Genomic DNA, 20,812 nt, shown 5'->3' on the forward strand with positions numbered 1-20,812 from the left:
AAAGGTTTGTAATAAAAATTCAAAGAATAATTCCAAATCTACCAAAAATATTCCTAAACGTTCCATACAAATAAATAATAATTTAATTATAATAAGCACTTCCAATGAAACTATTCATCCTGAAAAGGTAGAGAAAAATAAAGGTGTTGTGAATAAAGTAAATAAAGAAGGAAAAAGGGTAACTAAGGAAAAGGATTCTAAACATTTTCAAGCTGAAGAAACGCAAATTCAACGAGCCCAAAGAAATCAAAAGGGAGAAAATAGGGAATCACCAGTTGAAGATATATATAAAAACTTGAATACGCTAGCCATTGGATTATAATTGGATTAAAAATACTTTATTGGTTACTACATCTAATATTTGACGTAGGTAACATAGTAGGTAGTGCTGATCTTATGATTCCCCCAGGAAAATATAGATGGTATCACACTATACTATATACAAAATATTTTTGGGTTAATATGGCTGCGACACTTTCAAAAATTTGTATTTTGAATGCTATTAGCAAGCAATTGGATAATTGGATCGATGTGAGTAAACTTGCGTCTTGGCGCAAAATAAAAACTAAAATGAAGGAAAGGAACGAAATTCTCCCCGCACGAATTAGTTTTGGACATCTAGCCAGAGAACCTACTGGTGAAGTAATAATCGAAGAGAACATGGAACCAACATACTCAGAATATCTCGAAGATCTGTTCAATAAAATTTACACCGTACAACGAATGGCAAGAGAAAATTTGATAAAATCCAAACTAAGATCAAAGGAATATTACGATCGACGAATCAACCCTCAAGATTTTAAAATAGGAGATTCGATATATTTACTAAAAGAACCTAGTAAAGGAAAATTCTCCGATCAATATACTGGACCACACAAAGTGCTAGAAATCTTGCAGAACCAAAACGTCAAGATTGAAGTAAAAAAGGGATTCCGCGAACGGTGCACTTAAACAAGTTAAAACTAGCGCATAATCGAAATAAACAATGAATAAAGTGATTTCAGTGGGCAACGTAGTGCAGTAGTGTATGTTGTAGTGCTGTTCGTCGAATGACACAGATAGCGAAAACATAAAAGAAAAGAAAAGGAAAATTATTATATGTGCTTCAATTATTGTTTAAATATAAAACGTGTTAACTCAATGAATAATTAACTAGTAAAAGTGAAAGTTACCTTGTGAACAAGTGATCAACATACAAGAAAGTGTATGTGTAAGTATAGGTTATGGATCGTTGTTCGTGGTACATAATGTACGACAGCTACCTAAAATAAGTGAATAAATTAGTTTCAATCGTCTCAGTGCAAAATACAAGGTTACTAAATGTTATAACTATATTGTGGATAAATCAAAAGGAGGTGTGACACTGTTCGTCGAATAATACAGATAGCGAACACCTAAAAAGAAAAAAAAGAAAATTATCATGTGTACTCCAATCATTGTTTGAATATAAAACGTGTTGATTCAATAAATAATTAAAAGAGTGAAAGTGAAAGTTACCTTGTGAACAAGTAATCATCATACGAGAAGGTTTACGTGCAAAATAGGTTATGGCTCCCTGTTTACGGAACACCATGTACAACAGCCAGCTGAAAAATAAATGAACAAATTAACTTCAATTGCCTTAATGCAAAATACAACAGTACTAAATGTTATAACAATACTGTGGAAACATGGCACTGTTCGTTGAATAACACAGATAGCGGAAACTTGAAAAGAAAAGGTTTATTACGAGTGCTCCAATTACCGTTTGAACGTAAAACGTGTTAGTTCAACGAATAACTAAAACAGTGAAAGTGCAACCTACCTCGTGAACAATTAATCACTATACAAGGAAGTGTACATGCATGAATTTCGCAGGTTAATAAGAAGAAATAAAATAGCTGATAAAGTATAGAAAGCGGTTAGAAAATAATCAAGATAGATTAATTGAGAGTTAGTAATAAATATAACCGGAGTAAAAGGATATTTTGTTATGCATTAATCTACGTAGTATTGTTATGTTATTTTGTAATGCCCAATAGCGGTCGCACATACAATGCATTATACACATATTGAATTAAATAAATTAAACACCACCTTTATGACCACAGATATAAGACGATTGAAGGCAGCCGTAGTAAGTATCCAAGGCATATCAAAGAATCGGATGATGTTGTGGGAACGATCCAGGTAAGTGACGCAGCATCGAAAGAGCAGAATCTAAAGAATTACAGACAATGTTAATCTAACAAATAAATTTTAATCATTAATAAGGGAACTAATTCATATCATGCATAAAATAATAACAAATAGCAAGTACAAGCAATAATAAATTAATAGGGAAAATAAGAAAAGTCAATAAACACAGAAATAGGTTAGAAATTAATCAAGATAGACTAACTAAATATTAACAACAAGACATGACTGAACTCGGTGCAAAGGAATAAAGTTATGCTACACGAAAATAACTGGTAACACAATACACAAAACATTAACTAAATTAAACAAGACTTACATAAATGCAAGTCACGTATAATCAAAACAATGACTATTGAAATTCGGTAACAATACAATCCATGCTATCACATTAAAGTAGCACACGGTATTGACACAGACAATATCATGAAATACAAAACAATATTACAAAAACACTACTAAATAAAATTATAATGATTAACAATTAATTAGCTATTTCAACAACACGTTACTGTTGACATTAAACCAACGCCATACCAAAGAGACACGCGAGCGGCCATGTTGAAAAATTCGTCGCACAAAGAAATAATAGCCAATGCAATGTAATACAGCATCATAATAGCAATGTTAGGTACTAATAAAAAAAAAACAAACAAAAAAAGAGAGAGATAAGGAAAATATATATATAATAAATAACAACTAACATAATCATAACATATTATATATATTATATTATATACAGGGATACAGTCTTCGTACAAAGGAACAGGTCCGAACGAAACTTATAAAAAAAAAAAAAATAAAAATAAATAATATATATATACATTAACTATTTTTGTATGTGTGTGCAGAACGGATGGCGAATTCATCAACCATTCTCTGAACGACGGAGGAAGTACATGTAGGTGTTGTCCAGACGTTTCACGAGGAATCCAGAGAGCATTTTGAATCTCTGCAGAAAATCCTCCCATGCATGATCGTTACAATAATCTGACTCATCTCGAAAGAAATTTTTTTAGTCCAAGGAATAGCAATCCGCACCGTAGAACTGTAAGGCACCTGTACGCCACCCACGAAACCAAATACTTTTGCTATCCACCTGTAAACAAACAACATTTATAACTATACATATAATTCTCACTTATATCTACCAATATATATATACACGCATGTTGTAAAATAGGCGATATTTATAACACTCACTTCCATTGATAATGCAAGTGACTCATAAAAATAAGCCGTCATATTTACCATTACACGCACATATATATATATTCAAAGACAAGCTATATTTGTAATATCTATTCCTATTGATAATATATACTTATATATTCATAACAATAAAACAAATCTCATCTATACTACTTACCAATACGTATGCATATATGTATATAATTATAACCCAAGTAGCATTCATAATATTTATTTTCACTGATAACATGTACGTAAAACCTAAAATAAAACAAAGGTTTTAACAATAAGAAAAAAAAAGAGAAAAAAATACATATAAATATAAAAATTTTCTTTTTCTATATATATATATATATATATTAATAATAATAAAAGGTTATTCTTATTTCTAATAAACTCGAAAGTAAAATGACAAATGACAACATTATACCATGATATACCGACACAAAGACGCACCACACAGAAGAAACTAATAGAGAACGCTTTAAGATTGGCAAACTTACCGCCCGACGAATTTGCATACACCATAACCAAAACCCAGGACACATGGCTCTGATCACAGGAGAAGCGGTCCATATAGTCGAATGCATTCCGGTACAAGTAAAGGTACGACATACAACAGAATGCTACTCGGAGCTATCCGTTTGGCAAGGGAATCACACCACAGGAACTCCGCCCGGACGTGCGCCAAACGTGGCGATATTCAGCACCATCGTCGTTGGCCACGAGCGGAATATATACCCAAAAAGACCTCGACGCACTACGGGACCACGTCATGTTACCGGCAGAAAAATCTGCAGTCTTGAACACATTGGCCAGAGGAGCGACAGGAAAAACAATCGTCCCTGGAACAGTAAACATCCTGGGAATGATGGACGAAAACACATTAACGACAATAGCGAAAAATACCGTATCAAGCTTATGGACTGATTTCATGGAATTTGGAACTGTCAGTGCAGCAATATTTGGAATACTCGTAATGTTTAAATTAATCAAGACGATAATAGATATAGCCATATACGGATACCAGTTACGTGAAACTTACGGATGTGGAATCGCCCTATTAGGAGCAATATGCGGATCAGTCACCCACCTGCTCCTATACCTCAAAGGAAGACGAAATATCGATGATCAAACATCACAACCTCAAGGGATATCGATAACACCGGTAGTCACTCAACAACCAACGACATCTACGTCCGCCTTGAGCGAACTCAGAGACACCACCAGTCAAATTTCCTTTGGAAATTTGAACTCCAAGGGCGGGGGTGTCACGTCAGGCGCTCCGCACGCGCCGTAACAAGAACAAGAAAACCATTCTATACAAAACGCGCGAATAAGGATTTGAATGCACAAACGAACACACGGCGCTACGAAACTAAAGGAAGGATTAACAAAACGAGGGCGACTAATAGATCCAACCAATAAACAAAACACATATACACACAACTCTAAATAAACCTACCAATAACCGACTTGCAATTTGAAAACTTGTGGTTCAATATAATATAAATCCAACTAGTATAAAATAAAATAAATAGAACCAGTTAATGGATTGAACGAGTTACGAACCAAACAAATAAACCAGGAAATAAGAATAACTACAAAAGGGGAAATAATTGAAACGCCAGGAATACATGTATATATAAATATATTTTAATCAATCAACTTGGAGAGTTACATATAAGTATAAACATATATGCCAGACATGTAATAAACTAGTAAATATTAGAGACAGTACTTCCAATACTATGCAACAAATACAATATTATCAATTTATGAAATATAAGTATATATGAAGTCAAAAACTAATAGTCTAACGAATACATAAAACATACAATATTGTATTATTAAAGAAATAAAAGTTACATTGTCAGAAACATATATATATGTGTGCGCATTCTACATTATTAAATCAAATTAGTAATCTAAGATACATACTTAAAACTAGCCTACATTCCGGTAAAGTGTTATAAAATAAGAACTACATTACGAAACATGCATGTCTCTACATAAATATATAAATAATCTATATTCTAAACTAAACCACTACTAATAATCTACAAAAGAAATAGAACACACAACGCAACACTTGGGACGAATATAGGTACTAATGTTTAATCTGATTTTCTGTAATTTTGACAGTTTTGTAATCTTTTATTTTTATATTTTTATATTTTCTATATCTTTGTGCTCTTGTATTTTTTATATAATTCTATATTCAAGTAACAGTATAAAAAGGATACGAAAAGTATGGAATGGCAATGCATGTAACGGTACGTGAATGTTACGCGTGCGCAAGATAACCAGGAGAGGTTGTATAGGAATCAAGAGGTCGTTGGACAAAGAGAACGTTTTTTAGCATTATGTTATGTTTAAGACATTCATATATTCTGCAGATATTAGTTCCTATCAGTATACCCACGTCGTTATTAACAAGATGTTTATGTATTTCCATTATCTTTGTTCTAAAATTCACTGTTATTTTGGGAATTTGTTAAAAAATCTCTTAATCCTTTTAGGAGATGTATCACTCTAAACTGAGATCTAAACTCAGATCACAGGTTTTTTTTTATTTTATAGATTAGATTCACAATTTGTCCAGTTTGGACATTTGGTAGAATTTTTTAGCTGTTAGATTATTATGTGGGTAGCTACCCCCAGTGGGATACCATCTTCGTGTTTGTTTGGTTGTGTCCTTTGTGAGGTCTGCTAGGTATTTCCCTTTCAGCCTTCTATCCATGTTTGAGGTGTTGATCGTTTCCGCAGCTAGCCAGTTTGGCTGTGTTCCTATTCTTTCTTTGTATTTTTCTGCGTGTCTGCTAATTTTCTCTTTGACCATTGGTATTCCCAGGTCCTTCCGTATGCCTTCGTTTCTAACGTACCATGGGGCGTTTACTATTGTTCTAAGAATTTTAGCTTGTACTGTCTCTATTTTGTTTATATGGCTCATTGCCGCTACCCCCCATAGTGGTATTCCGTACGTCCAGATTGGATTTATGATCGTTTTGTATATTTTTAATTTATTTTCTATGCTTAATTTGGATTTTCGACTTGTTAGCCAATGCATTTGTCTCCTTGTTGTCTGTATTTTGTCTATTATTGATTTAGTATGCTGTTTCCATGTGAGTTGTGTTTCTAGGTGGTCTAGTCCTAGGTATTTGACTTGCCTTGTTTGCGGTATGTGCGTGCCGTTCAGTAGGATGTTTGATGGTGTCTGTTTTCGCAGTGTGAGTGTAATATGGTTGCATTTATCGGGGTTTGCTTTTATTTGTTTATCTTGCAGCCACTTTTCTATTTTTGTGATATGTTCTTGTAGTAATTTGACTGCTATTTCTGGGTTAGTGTGCCTGACTAGTACAGCTGTGTCGTCCGTGAGTGTCAGTATTTTGCTATTGGTAGTTGTTGGTATGTTTTGTGTATAGTATTGATCCTAAGACGCTTCCTCGCGGAACCCCTGCCTTGACGTCTTTAACTTCAGAGTATGTGTCCTTGATTTTTATTACGAAGGTTCTGCTGCTTAAGTAAGATTTTATTAATTGGTATATTTGCTCCGGAAATTGTTTTCTGATTGTTTGTAGTAGGCTTTCGTGGTTTATTTTGTCAAATGCTTTATCTATGTCCATAGAGAGGGCTGTACAGTATTGTTTGTTTTCTAATGCTAGTATTATTTCTTTAATGAGCCTGTGCATGTGCTCTATAGTGGAGTGTATGTTTCTGAATCGAAATTGGTGATCTGGTATTAATTTTTCCTTCTATATTATTGGTTTTATGCGGTTGCATATTATTTCCTCTAGTATTTTGGAAAACACAGGAAGTAGTGATATTGGTCTGTAAGATGCAGTTTGGTGTGGTTCTTTGCCTGGTTTAGGTAACATTATGTCCTGTGCTAGTTTCCACAGTTTAGGAAAGTATTGGATTCTTAGTATTGCATTGAATATTATTGTCATTAGTGTTATCGCTTTTGGCGGAAGGTTTTTCAAGATTTTACCATTGATTAGGTCGATTCGTGGTGTTTTATTGTTTTTTGTTTTCTCGATTATGTTTCTAATTTCTTGTGCTGTTGTTTTAGGTATGGTATAGTGGTTGTCAGTTGAGGTACTAGTGGTAAACGCATCCTCGTCCGTATGACATTTGGGGTTGCTGTTGTTGATATTATGTGGTATAAATATGTTTCAAAGGTGGTTGGAAAATTCTTCAGCTTGCTCTTCGTTGCTTCTTGCCCATGTGTTGTCTGCCGTCCTGATTGCTGTGACTAGTTTTATTGGTTTCTTCTTTTTTCGTGGCTTTCCATAGGGAGTAGTTGGAGTTCTCGTGAGCAGAGAGTGACTCTATGAATTTTGTGAATTCGTTATTGTTGTGCACTTTTATTTTGTTTTTTATTTCCTTTGCAAGTTTGTTTAGGTGTTTTTTGTTTTCTCATGTTCTATGTTTTTGCCATTTTGCTTTCGCTTTTCTTTTTTCTCTAATTTTTTCAAGTATGTCTGATGGAATTATTTTTGTTTGTCTGTTGGTTGGTTCAGGTATAGTGGTTGTCCATGATGCTTCTTGGATAGTTTCTGTCAATGGTGTTACTGCCTGTTCGACGTGTTCGGGTGTTTCCAATGGGATGCTGCAACTGGTTTTGCTCTCGATTATTTCTTTAAAAATTTGCCATTTGGTTGTTCTGTTGCATAGTGTCCCTGGATTGCTATAAAGTATTAATTTGTTTCTGTAAGCAATTGGGCTGTATGCAATGAGGCTGGGTGTTATTTTTAGTTTATTTGCGTTTAGTCCCTTTGTAACTGCAAAATCGAGTAGGCCAGGTATTTTGCTCAGGTCTGTCGGCCAGTATGTCTTCCTGTGGATAATATATTGAGGTTGTTGTTAATGTATTTTTCCAGGGTTCTACCTCGAGGTGTGGTAATTCTTGATCCCCATAGCGTGTGGTTTACATTGTAGTCTCCCGTTGCGATATACTTGTCACCTAAGTGTTGAAAGTACTCTTCCCACGTTTGTGATGTCATTTTGTGTCGCGGTGGTACATATACTGCTGACAACTGTAAATGGTTGCTGCTAGTTTGTACAGTAACGGTGGTTGCTTGTATATATTCCTTACTAGCTTGGCTGTGTTAGTGGTGTTTAATGTCGTTTCTTATTATTACTGCGGTCCCTCCGTGTGATTTTCCTGAGGGATGCTTGGTATCATATATTGTGTAGTACGGTATTTTTATGTAACTTTTTATAGTGAAGTGTGTTTCCGATACGAGTAGTATGTCGATATTATTATTATACAGGAATGTTTTAGTTTCTAGGGCCCTTTGTTATAGTCCGTTAGAGTTCCATGCTGCTATTTCAAGCATGTCCATTTTTATTTTTTACTTAGCAAGTTTGTGAGTAGTAACATGACTGTTGTTTGTTGTACTTGTTGCCTTAGTATTGTGTTTTTCTCACTTACCATTTTTCTTAATATCTCTGTACCTTTAATGGATTGTTTGAGCATTTCTTTGATTTCTGTATCGTCTTCGGTGTTGTTGCTTTGATTCTGTTTGTTTGTGGGCGTTGTTTGTCTAATGTTTTGGGTTACTTGCGCGTAGCTGCGGTTTCCTTGGGGATCGGTGTTTCCGTTTATAGCTTTTGGTTCATTTTGTGCTTTCAATGTTGCTTAATTATCCGTTATACTTTGTTGTGGTTGGTAGTTATTGATTGATCTATTGCCAAGTGGTGGAAACTGTTTACGTTGTGATTGTTTTCTGATTTCGCATCCTTTATAGCTGGCTGGGTGGTTTCCATTACAGTTGTAACATTTTACTGTTAGGGAAGTGATACATTTACACTGTACATGAGAGTGTGTGTGTAAGGGTTAGAGGGCGTCAAGGTCTTAGTGGAGACAAAAGACTGTTGCCAGATGTTAGAAGAATCTAGCATAGTCGGTTGGCGACCAGCGTGCGTGCAAGACGTTCTTCAGAGAGTAATATAGATGTATAACTGTTGTGTGGGAAATATAGTCAATAATTTGTATTCCCAAATCCTCGAATTTTCTTAACATGGTAGCAGAGCGTGGTTACTAGTTTTGCAAGATATTTAGTGCGTGGTTACGATCTTGCGAGTGAGTTTTCAGTAAAGAAAAAAAAACTTTCAGAGGAAAAAATATACTTTGAGCACGTAGGAACGCTTGAGTAAGAAAAGAAAAAAAGAAGAATCAATTAAAATGGAGAGATCGGAAATCATGATACCTATATTCGATGGTGAGGATTATGGAATGTGGAAGCAAAGAATCACGATGTTTCTCAAATATAAGGAATGCGAGGTTGTTACAACTAGAATGAAGAACGAAAGAGACGATGAAGACTGGGACAAAAAGGATTTGAAGGCGATTAATATAATTTATAGTGCAATATCGAACAGACAATTGGAGTATGTTAGGGAAGGAAAAACGGCGTATGATATAATAAAAAGGTTCGATGAAATGTACTTGAAAGAGTCGACGGCACTGCAGATCGTATGCAGAAGGAGATTGGAAAACATAAGACTGGAGAACTACAGTGATTCAGCATCATTCTTTAACGATTTTGAGAAATTAATCAATGAATTAAAAAGTGCGGGCGCACAAGTAAGTGAGAGGGAAAAGCTGAATTACATGCTGAATACGTTACCCGAAGAATACAGCTACATAGCGGACATAATAGACGCATTGAAAGAAGAGGATCAAACGGTAGCGTATGTAAAAAATAAAATAGAGATAGCAGAGAAGAAAAATAAATCCAATCGAGGAGAAAGGCAAACCAACGCCTTTTCTGCAAAAAAGGAAGGATGCTTCAGATGTGGAAGATTAGGACACTTTGCGAGAGAGTGTCAAAATGGCGTTCAAGCGGGAAGCAGTAACGGCTATTGGCATGGGCCAACACGTGGTCGAAACAGAGGAAGAGGGAACAAAGGCAATACGAGCAGAGGACGTGGAAACTTTCATCGTCAATCAAGAACCGGCACGGGCGAGCATGGAAACTCAAGAGCAGGCATATGGACAGCAACGGCGCACTTAGTAAACAGCGCCGAACGTAGTGGTATGAGTAAAAAGGAAAGATGGCATAGGATGCTAGGACACGTAAATTTTAAATATTTAGAGATTTTGGGTAAAGAGCAACTAGTGACTGGCATACCGAATGAATTTGAAAAGGAACTTTTGAAATGTAGGGTGTGTATAGAAAGCAAAATGCATAACTTACCTTTCAAAAATAATCGAACTAAGACTAGGGAAATAATGGAAATTATTCATACGGACGTATGTGGTCCCTTTAAGACTACCGGATTCAATGGAGAAAAATATTTCATTTCATTTATCGATGATTATAGTAAAATAGCTAGGATCTATTGTATAAAATCAAAAGATGAGGTCTTTGATTCTTTCGTACAGTTCGTAAATGAAGCCGAAAATTTAACGGGCAAGAGGTTAAAAATATTAAGATTCGATAATGGTAAAGAATATTTAAATAATCGAATTTATAAATTTGCTAGGGATAAAGGTATAAGAATAAATAATTGCCCAACATACGTACATGAATTAAACGGGACAGCGGAAAGGTATAATAGAACAGTGATGGACATGGCGCGTTGCTTGTTAGCGGAAGCGAAAGTACATAAAAGGTACTGGCCGGAAATAGTTTGTACAGCGGCATACTTGAAAAATCGAATATTAGCGAATACTATAGAAAGAAAGACACCTTTTGAAATATTCTTCGGGAAAAAACCAAGTGTTAAAAATCTACATCTATATGGAAGTAAAGTTTTTGTAAGAAGGCCAGAACAAAAAAGAGTTTCCAAATGGGACAAGAAGGCAGATATGGGAATTCTATTAGGATATAGTGAAGTAGGATACAGAGTCTTATTAGGTGGGAACATAACAATAGCTAGACATGTAGAGGTCATAGAGACAGACACTAAATGTATCGGTTTTGAGGAAAATTCATTAGAGGCAGATAGAAATGATAGCGAAGATAACTATTCATTGGATGGTATGGATATGGAAGAGTTAGAAGGTAGGAAAGATGAAAATAATAGTAGTATTGAAAGCTCAAACACTCCTAGGAGATCTACACGTATTAAGAAAACTCCAGTAAGGTATCCAGAAAAGGAAAATATTTGCGAGATTCATGCAAATTATTGTAAAGTAGATATCCCTCGTACATTTGAGGAGGCGATTGGTTGCGAAAATAATGAAGTTTGGAAACAGGCTATGGATAAGGAAATAGAATGTCTCTATAAGAATAAAACTTGGAAATTGGTAGAAAGGGTAAAAGGCAAAGAAGTATTAGATGTAAAATGGGTTTACACGAAAAAAATCAGAGGACAGGTATAAGGCTAGATTAGTGGTAAGGGGATTTCAACAAAGAAACGTAGCCGATGACATATATTCTCGAGTGGCGAGTAATCAGACCTTTAAGATATTGCTATCATATTGTTGTCAAAATGGATTAATAATTGAGCAAATGGATGTAGAAACTGCCTTTTTAAATGGTGAAGTAAGCTCGGAGGTATATGTAAATCAACCAAAGGGATATGCGGACGGAACGAATAGAGTTTGTAAATTATCGAAAGCGCTTTATGGGTTAAAAGAAAGTCCGAGGGACTGGTATGAGTGTTTTGATAAGTATGTGACGAGATTAGGTTTTAAAAAGAACAATATAGAGCTGTGCCTATATACTTATGGAGAGGGAGAAAATGTTGTTTATTTGTTAATATACGTAGACGATTTGTTGATTTGTAGTAAAAACAAAGGGAAGATACAAAGTGTAAAAAAAATTATTAACTGATAAATTTGAAATGAAAGATTTAGGTGAAGTAAAAGAATATCTTGGAATAAATGTAGAGTATGATTATTTAAAAAATGAAATGAGATTAAGCCAAAAGAAATACATAGAATCATTAGCAAACAAATATAAATTACATAACAGCAAATTGTACTGTACACCTATGGAGACCAACTTAAAAATTGAAAAAGCTGAGATAAATAGAGAGGACATTGGATACAAGAATTTAATTGGCGCATTGCTGTATATTAGTGTAAATACCAGACCCGATATAAGTTATAGTGTGAATTATCTGAGTAGATTTCAAGATTGTTGTAACGAGACACATTTTAAATATGCCTTGCGAATATTGAAATATTTGTACCGGACTAGAGATTTAGGGCTACATTATAAAAGAAATGAAAAGTGCGAAACGATAGATTGTTATGTGGACGCTGATTGGGCAGGAGATCATATAGATAGGAAATCGACTTCTGGGTATGTAATTAGATGGTATGGAAATGTAATTGGATGGAAGTCTAAAAAACAAAGGTGTGTGACAAAAGCCTCGACGTATGCAGAGTATGTTGCTCTATCGGAAGCGGTGAGCGAAGTAATGACTATCAGAGAACTAATGAAAATCTTCGATGTAAATGTAGACGATAACCCTGTAAAAATCTATGAGGATAACTCTGGAGTAATGAGTATAGCAAAATACGGAACTTTTACAAAAAATTCTAAACACATCGAAGTTCATTACCACTACGTTCACGAGTACGTAAAGGAAAATAAGATAAACATAATAAAAGTAAGTACAGAAGAAAACACTGCGGATATTTTTACGAAGGCACTGTGTAGAGAGAAATTTGAAAGGTTTAGGTCATGGATGAATGTAAAATAAGAGAAATGTAAATAAAGCGATAAATGTTAAATATTTTGTTAATTCGACAAGTATGTAAATAAAATTAAGTGTACAGTATAAATGTAAGGAGGCGTGTTAGGGAAGTGATACATTTACACTGTACATGAGAGTGTGTGTGTAAGGGTTAGAGGGCGTCAAGGTCTTAGTGGAGACAAAAGACTGTTGCCAGATGTTAGAAGAATCTAGGATAGTCGGTTGGCGACCAGCGTGCGTGCAAGACGTTTTCAGAGAGTAATATAGATGTATAACTGTTGTGTGGGAAATATAGTCAATAATTTGTATTTCCAAATCCTCGAATTTCCTTAACATTTACTTCATTTATTTTCCCTACGTATGGACAGTGTGTTGTTAAATGCTTCGTATCGTATCTTGTCATATTGTTTATTGCTCTTGTTTGGTGACCAATTTTTGCTAATTCGTCACTTAATTTTTTTTGTGTTAGTTTTTGAATGTAGTCCTCTTATAACTATTTCGTAGCTCCTTTCCGTTTTCAGCTGGTATGTGTGGTACACAGCGTTTTTTCTTTTAATTCCTTTATCACTTTCCTATAATTTTCTGGGGTGTTTATTTGAATTTTTACTTGTTCTAATTTTGTTTGTTTTATTGTGTAGTTTTCCTTCCCAACTATATCGTTTAGTCGATCAATAAGCGGGTCTATTATCTGGGCGTCGACAAATATTGGTGGTGGTTTTGTAGTTTGCGTTGATTTAGTTGTGTTTTTGGTTGTTGGGTCGTCTATTTCTTCCGTAAGTGAGCTGAAGGAGTTTCTTAATGGTAATTCTTGCAGCCATCGCTGCTTTTCTGTATCTGAATTTCCTGTTATTTTTCGTTTCTTGTTATAACTTGCCACCTTCCAGCTTTCATCCTGTTGGGTTAATTCGTTATTGGTAATATTCTCTTCATTGTTTGGTATTGTTTTCATATCAACTTCGTTTGTAGCTGAGCATTCCTGTTCTTCGTTTATTGGTTGGCTTGGTTTTGATATGTTTGTTGTTTTATTTATGTAGTATTGTTCGTCTTTGTTAATTATTTTTATCGGTGGGATGTGCTTTTTCATTTTAGTTTTGCTTGTAGTCTTCTTAGTAGAAGACACGAGTTTCCACCATTTAGCTATGGGCGTTGCCGTTCGTAACTTTCTCTTCCCCACTTGCCGCACTTTTTCTGAAGCACTGTTTTACACGTCCGTTTAGCTCGGTTGCTCTGGCAGAACTCGATTTACAACATTGAGAACATTTATATCGAAAATTCTTTCTCGCATGAAGCTTCTGTATTAATACAAAAGGCACGAATTAAGATATATGATTATTCACAAGTATTAGAGCACTTGCTGATCTTATAGATTTTATAGAAAATGTGATACATGATTGACCAAGATTATTAAGAAAATGAAGTTTACATCCGTATGAGATTAACGATCCGAAATACACACTTTGTGAAAATTCGTGACAGTTGGAGGAAAAGTAATGAATTAACGATTATGTGACAGCAATTAAAATCCGTCGATCTAAGGTCTTTATTAAATTAAATAGTTCAAAATCGTTTACATATTAGGTGATCCCATAAGTTTTTGTGTATATATTTATACACTTTTGTGTATATATTTCATGTGTCGATTTCTAAACATACGGCGATAAGGGACCAATGCACTTGAGCTTAGCTGATCGAGAACAGGCTAGAGTAGATCTTCGTGGGCATAAGATCGTAATATAGTGAACACAGTGACTTCTAACAGTAAAAAATCACGAGTGAAATGCGTATCCATTTTCGACATCTCATGTTATATGAATTTCGGAAAGAAAGTTCGGTAACAATTGCCAGGAAAAACATATGTGCTGTTTACGGAGAAAATGCGCTTTCATCTCGCACCTGTAGGAAGTGGTTCCAACGTTTTAGAGCTGGGAATTTCTGTTTAGAAGAGGAGGTACGCTCCGGGCGTCCTCTTCAGACAGACGGAGATAAAATTCGGGATCTTGTTGAAAAATCACCAAGTTTGACAGTTCAAGAGATGTCAAATGTCCTGAAAATACCTAAGACAACGATTCATAGGTGTTTAAAAAAAATGGGGATGGTGTCAAAGTTGAACGTTTGGGTGCCCCATGAACTTACGGAACGGAACCGTCTTGAACGAATGACAGCGTGCATGTCATTAATTGCACGTAATAAACGTGAACCATTCCTTAAACGCCCCTGGTAACTGGTGATGAAAAGTGGATACTTTTCGAAAACCCTGAACGGAAACGTAGCTGATCCCAACGAAATCAGCCACCTGAACGCTGTGCAAAACCAGGGTTACATCCACGTAAAGTTCTTTTGTGTGTATGGTGGGATTATAAAGGAATACTCTATTTTGAACTTTTATCTAGTGGTGATACCATTAATTCAGACAAATATTGCGCTCAGTTGGAAAAATTAAGGGAAGCACTAGCTGAAAAACGGCCAGGTTTAGTGAATAGGAACAACGTTATCTTCCATCACGACAATGCTAAACAGCATGTCGCGAAAAGCGTTACAAAAAAATTGTCTGAATTTAATTGAAAAATTTTACCACATCCCCCATATTCCCCAGACTTTGCCTCATCTGATTACCACCTGTTCAGAGCATTACAACACTTTTTAGTAGCTAAAAAATTGGAAAATATTGACACTCTCAAAAATAGCATAGAAAATTATTTTAAAGAAAAACAAGAGAACTTTTATCCAGACGGAACCTACCAGAAAAATGGGAAGAAGTTGTACAACGAGAGGGGGATTACATTTTTTCATGAAACTGAAAGGTATGTAAACGATCTTAACATATATAACCTCTCGAAAAACGGCACGAACTTATGGGATGACCTAATAATTAAACAACTATAAATATATCAAAAGATTATAATAAAAGAATGTAATAGAATATCTAATGTCCGTACTTGTAAATACAACGAAAAACGTAACGTGTAGATTGCAGATGTTTATGAATGTAAAATTTGCGAAAAGCATATGAAAGTTATACACATAAAATATACAAATATTGATATATGCACGAAAACTATGCGTATATGCACAAAGATATGTACAATTTATGAGTAATATGTCTAATATTGATTTATTAACGTTATGTGAATTGATACAAAAGGATATTTAACAATTTCGTTTTAAATAAAAATCTATTTATGACGACGCGCCAAAATTCGCATTACGATAAATTACGATAAATTATAAATTGCTTTTCCGTATCTGCAGCACTCGAATTGTACAAGTAATGTGTGCGTTTGAGGGCCCGACCTTTTGGTCGACCGCGCCATACCTGCAGTAAAAACGCATACTGGCTTCGCATTTAGATGTTCGCGTTCGACTTGGGAATGGCGCGCATAGATGGTCGGCGCGCGACTTGCCCTCTCCTTGCGGATCATTGGACAAGTTAAACCTACCCTTTCGGGCGGCAGCTCGCTTAGCTGGCGCCACGCGATACCTGCCACCATATAGCTCGGTCCCAGCAGGTTGGCTCTCCAGCCGATTATTCCTGCTCGACAACCATTTTGTATGCTTACCGCTTGCACCGACGGTCACAGGTTTCCTCTCCAGCTCGCACGCTTCGTGCTTTTTTCTGCGCCCCGGTTCTTCGTTACTGTTGTTTTCTTGGTTCTATCTTGTTTATTGTTCTATCTTCGATCCAGTGTTCTGTTTGTTGTATCCGTTTATTTCTTCGTTGCGATTCTTTGTTTGGTTGTTGTTGTTGTCTCTATAAACTTGAAATATAAATGCAATTTCCTTTTAAATACAGTAACGAGGTTTATTCAATTTCGATAACATTGTATTAGTAAGATATCGAAGCTAGCAACTTTTCGTTGAAGTTTATTTTATATTTCTTAAATTATTCGGGTAAAGATAACTCCACACTGACGGCCTATTGTCCACAGACAGATGTCGTAGTAATCGGCGGACAATGTCTGTCAGTGAAACTTAAGGCGCGTACGGGCAGACTACAGGCGTCTGTAGACATTGCCTGCCGACAACACATGCCAAAACATGTATATAAACTGCCTGCAAGCAACGTCGCTTGTCCACTAGAAGTTTGCCGGGTATCACTGCGTATCGATGAGTCGAAAATGCCTTGGAGATGCAACACACGGATCGTTTAAATCTACCTGTAATCCAATCAAGCTAGCCTAAAAAAAAGACAAATTCAACATTAAATTGTATCGGACATTTTGCTACAACGCTCAACTGATAGAAATCATGCTCAGGAACAAATATATGTCTTTGCTAACTTTCTAAATATATGTAGACGACGTTTTAAATTGCTAGTAGTTGAAACAAACAATATGATATATTTTTGAGTGATCTATAAGGATTTACAGGCCCACTGGGAAATCTTATTAGTGTTCTCTTGCACCATGTATTAAAGCGCATCAACACCGATAGAAGCACTGTACACGCGATATCGTCGCAGTGTCTCCTGAAAATCGGCGATAAGTCGCTCGAAACTTTACTGGAAACATTTCTCCATGTTCTACTGACAATCACATAGCATGTGTCATTGCTGGAATTTGATAAATTTGGTTGAGAACACGAAAGAATTTTCCGTTTACAATAAAGCAAGGGACTATCGAGTTGGAACAGTTCGTGTTTGAAAATAGCGTTCTATGCTAAAATAGCGGTGGAAATTATACTACATGTAAAAGTGAGTCATAAAAACAAATACAATTTTCTTATTTTCTATCTTTTTTACTTTTATCGCAAGTTTGATTTCTATACATATAACTGTTTTCAATTTAAGAAGGAACTTATTTTCTTAAGGGCTTTTCATACAAATTTGAAAAATAACTGTTGTTTTTGATCCCTTATCTCTATCTTTATCCTTCTATTTTTGTGAGACTGTATCGGTTATTTATTCTTAATATTTACAATCCGAAGTCTAATTTATGTGCCGTATTAATTTTCTGTGAATAATTTAGAGATATGTGAAATCTTGCTATATATATATACTGTTTGGTACCTATTAGAAGTGCGTTCGATCTAATGTGGAAAATTCTTAATTTTAATAAAATAGTTTCAAATTGCTAAGGCTGGGGCAAACTAAGAAGTTTCTGGAATATACAGGGTAGTAAGTCGCTTCGCAAATATGTGTACATCGGGACAATATGTTACATATGTAATCCCTTACACAGTTTCATATGATCTTGTAAAATAATCATTCTTCTTTTAATATCAGTTGGTTTTTGTATTTTTATTTCATTTATCTCATAGATTATAATTCCTTTAGGAAATTTTTGCAAAAATTTTCGCTGGAAATTTTCAGAAAACCTTATTCCTGAACAAAATTTGTTTTGTACTACGAACTGTCGCATTTAAATAAGAAAAATTCTATTTATGTAATTTTGTTATTAAGCTTGTTCATATCTAACTTCAAATTATCTGTAGCTTGTTTATAATTAATTAAGTTTGAAATGTTTGTTTGTTAGTTATTACAAAAGGGTCATAGCTAAGTTTTTGAGTTGTGCTCAGCTTATTATAACTTCAGTTATTATGCTCTGAGCGTCATGTTGTTTCTTAATAAAATTCTTTAGTCTCAATAATCAATTTTCTCTGTTCATAAAGATGGTGGTTGTTTATTTTAAGAATTTTGTTCTTAATTCCAAATATTGCGGACATTCTTTTATTATGCATTAGTTGGTATCCAATCTTCTTGGATAGGACGTATTGCATATTCCATTTTTATTTGTTTTATATTTTATCCTGTTTCCTAGACTCACTGCACAATCACGTTTGTCTCTCTGCTAATCTAACTTGTACTATTATTCTTTTAGTTATTAACAATAATTTCATATCTAAGCAACTCACTTCAATTATGTTTTCTGAGTCGTTAGTATATTTATATACTTCACCGTTGATAATTCTGTAGATTATTCTATTCTCTCCGTTTATTACGCCCCAAGGCTTACTATAGGCCGTGTTCCTAACCGTCGCAAACAGATCGTCTTACATGACCGTCGAGATATACACAAAGTAGCGATAAACGCATAGTTGTCGTCAAGCAGCGAGTTCCAGAAACATCTATTCGCCTTCGGTGCGTTATTTTATCCGCATAAAGAAGCTGGTATACGTGATCATAGGCGCGAACGGTGGCGTGATCCGAGCGTAGTGGGGGTCGTCTTCCAGAGAAGACAACGAAAAGGATCGAAGAGTAATCGGTCCCTTCTGAAGAGTCAAACGTTATAAACTGCTTAGTCTAACGAATTCATTGAGAGATATCGCAAAGTCGGGTCGAATTCCTATAACATATCAACTGTATTTATCGCTAAATAATTTGTGACGTTTTTATTATTACATTCATTATTTTTAAATATACAAGCTATATTAACCTGTTAATACAGTGTTAAATTCATTGAACCACCCCTATTATCGGGATAAATAAATCAGGGGATCGATCAGTTCGTGGCGTCGGTTATCTAATTGCAACGGGAATTTACTACTCCCGTTGACGTGCTTTCTCGCGATCGCGTCTCTCCGCGAATGCTCGAATAAACACGGATTGCTTTTTAACTAAACATATTCATACCCTGTTTTCTCAAAATCGAAAGCTTAAAACATCCGTTCTTACTGATGTTATTTCAATTATATTTATATCGCGTTATTTCAATTATCTAATATATTTTTTACTTTTTTCATGTAAAATCATCATTTTACCAATTGTACCATAATTATTAGGAAGCTCTGTTAGAATTTAATCTTGGAATTAAGATTAATAATCTGTGGAAGACACAATGTTTGTGTTGAAACAATATAATGTGATATTTATTAAACAATTATTACAGGAATTATAAGTGTGTGTGTTCTGGAATGTAGACAGTTGACTGACTGGCACAGACACAGACACAGACTGACTGGCTTAGTGACCCATGGCCCTTGAAAAGGTTTTGAACCCCACTCTCTATGCAGTAATGAGTGTGACCTGTGTGGGTGTCTGTGTGGCGTCACATGTGCCGCAGAACCTTCTAGTAGCTTCTCGACGTGCCCATCGGGAATGTTCCATCCATATTCCTACGCTTCTTCCGCCAAATTCTCGAAAGAGCATGCACGTGCTAGCCGCCGTGGTACATCTCACGAACGCACGCTAATGAGGATATCGCTGAACAACGAAGGAAAGAATCCGTTCGATCAATCACCTCATCTGTATGCGATTAATATCGTTGTATTCCAACAAACTCTGAACAATAACTTAAACACGAAACTGTAATTTGTGTCTTTATAATTTGCAACGTTGTTAAAATTTTGTATCTCCCTTTGCAAATGCAAATAATTTAAATGAAAAAATACATGGTTTTTAAATCGTTTCTCTTATATTCGTAATAATAATTTCGTTCTACAGTGAATGCATTTATTATTCAACGACGTGATTTTCGGTTGTTTATTGGAAAGTTATAATGCTGCTGATCTATAGAATTAGTACTGACTGTTATAGTAATATGCACAGCGAGTCATTTGTAATAAATTGTAATTACTTGTAATGTATATCGATTGTAATTACTTGTAAACCACTCAATTCATAAATGCATACATATGTGGCGGCACTCGACAGCACAAATACGACAACTCGACACTAACTAATACCAGACAACGGCAGCGCAGTGGTTAGCGTCTCAAGTTACGAACGTTCGGGATCTGGGTTCTTAAATCCCGGCGACTGTAGTCCGATTTTTCTTCCACGATTCTTAAATGAAAAGAAAATACAGCAGTACCCTAGCAGCGACATCTACAGCCAGCAGCTACAATTATC

General features: G+C 35.2%; 1 long non-coding RNA gene and 1 pseudogene across 1 annotated transcript; one reads left to right on the forward strand and one right to left on the reverse strand.

The window, feature by feature from the left end:
- Positions 1-20,812, forward strand: part of LOC126877126 (carcinine transporter-like) — a 132,417-nt pseudogene that overhangs the window by 30,665 nt on the left and 80,940 nt on the right.
- On the reverse strand, positions 1,314-2,749 carry LOC126877129 (uncharacterized). Its single transcript, XR_007694775.1, has 3 exons — positions 2,495-2,749; positions 2,077-2,199; positions 1,314-1,586 (listed from the first exon to the last, which is right to left on the reverse strand). It is a non-coding gene; the product is annotated as an uncharacterized LOC126877129 (long non-coding RNA).

Source organism: Bombus huntii, unplaced genomic scaffold (assembly GCF_024542735.1).
Source record: "Bombus huntii isolate Logan2020A unplaced genomic scaffold, iyBomHunt1.1 ctg00000124.1, whole genome shotgun sequence".
NCBI classification, from domain to species: Eukaryota; Metazoa; Arthropoda; class Insecta; order Hymenoptera; family Apidae; genus Bombus; species Bombus huntii.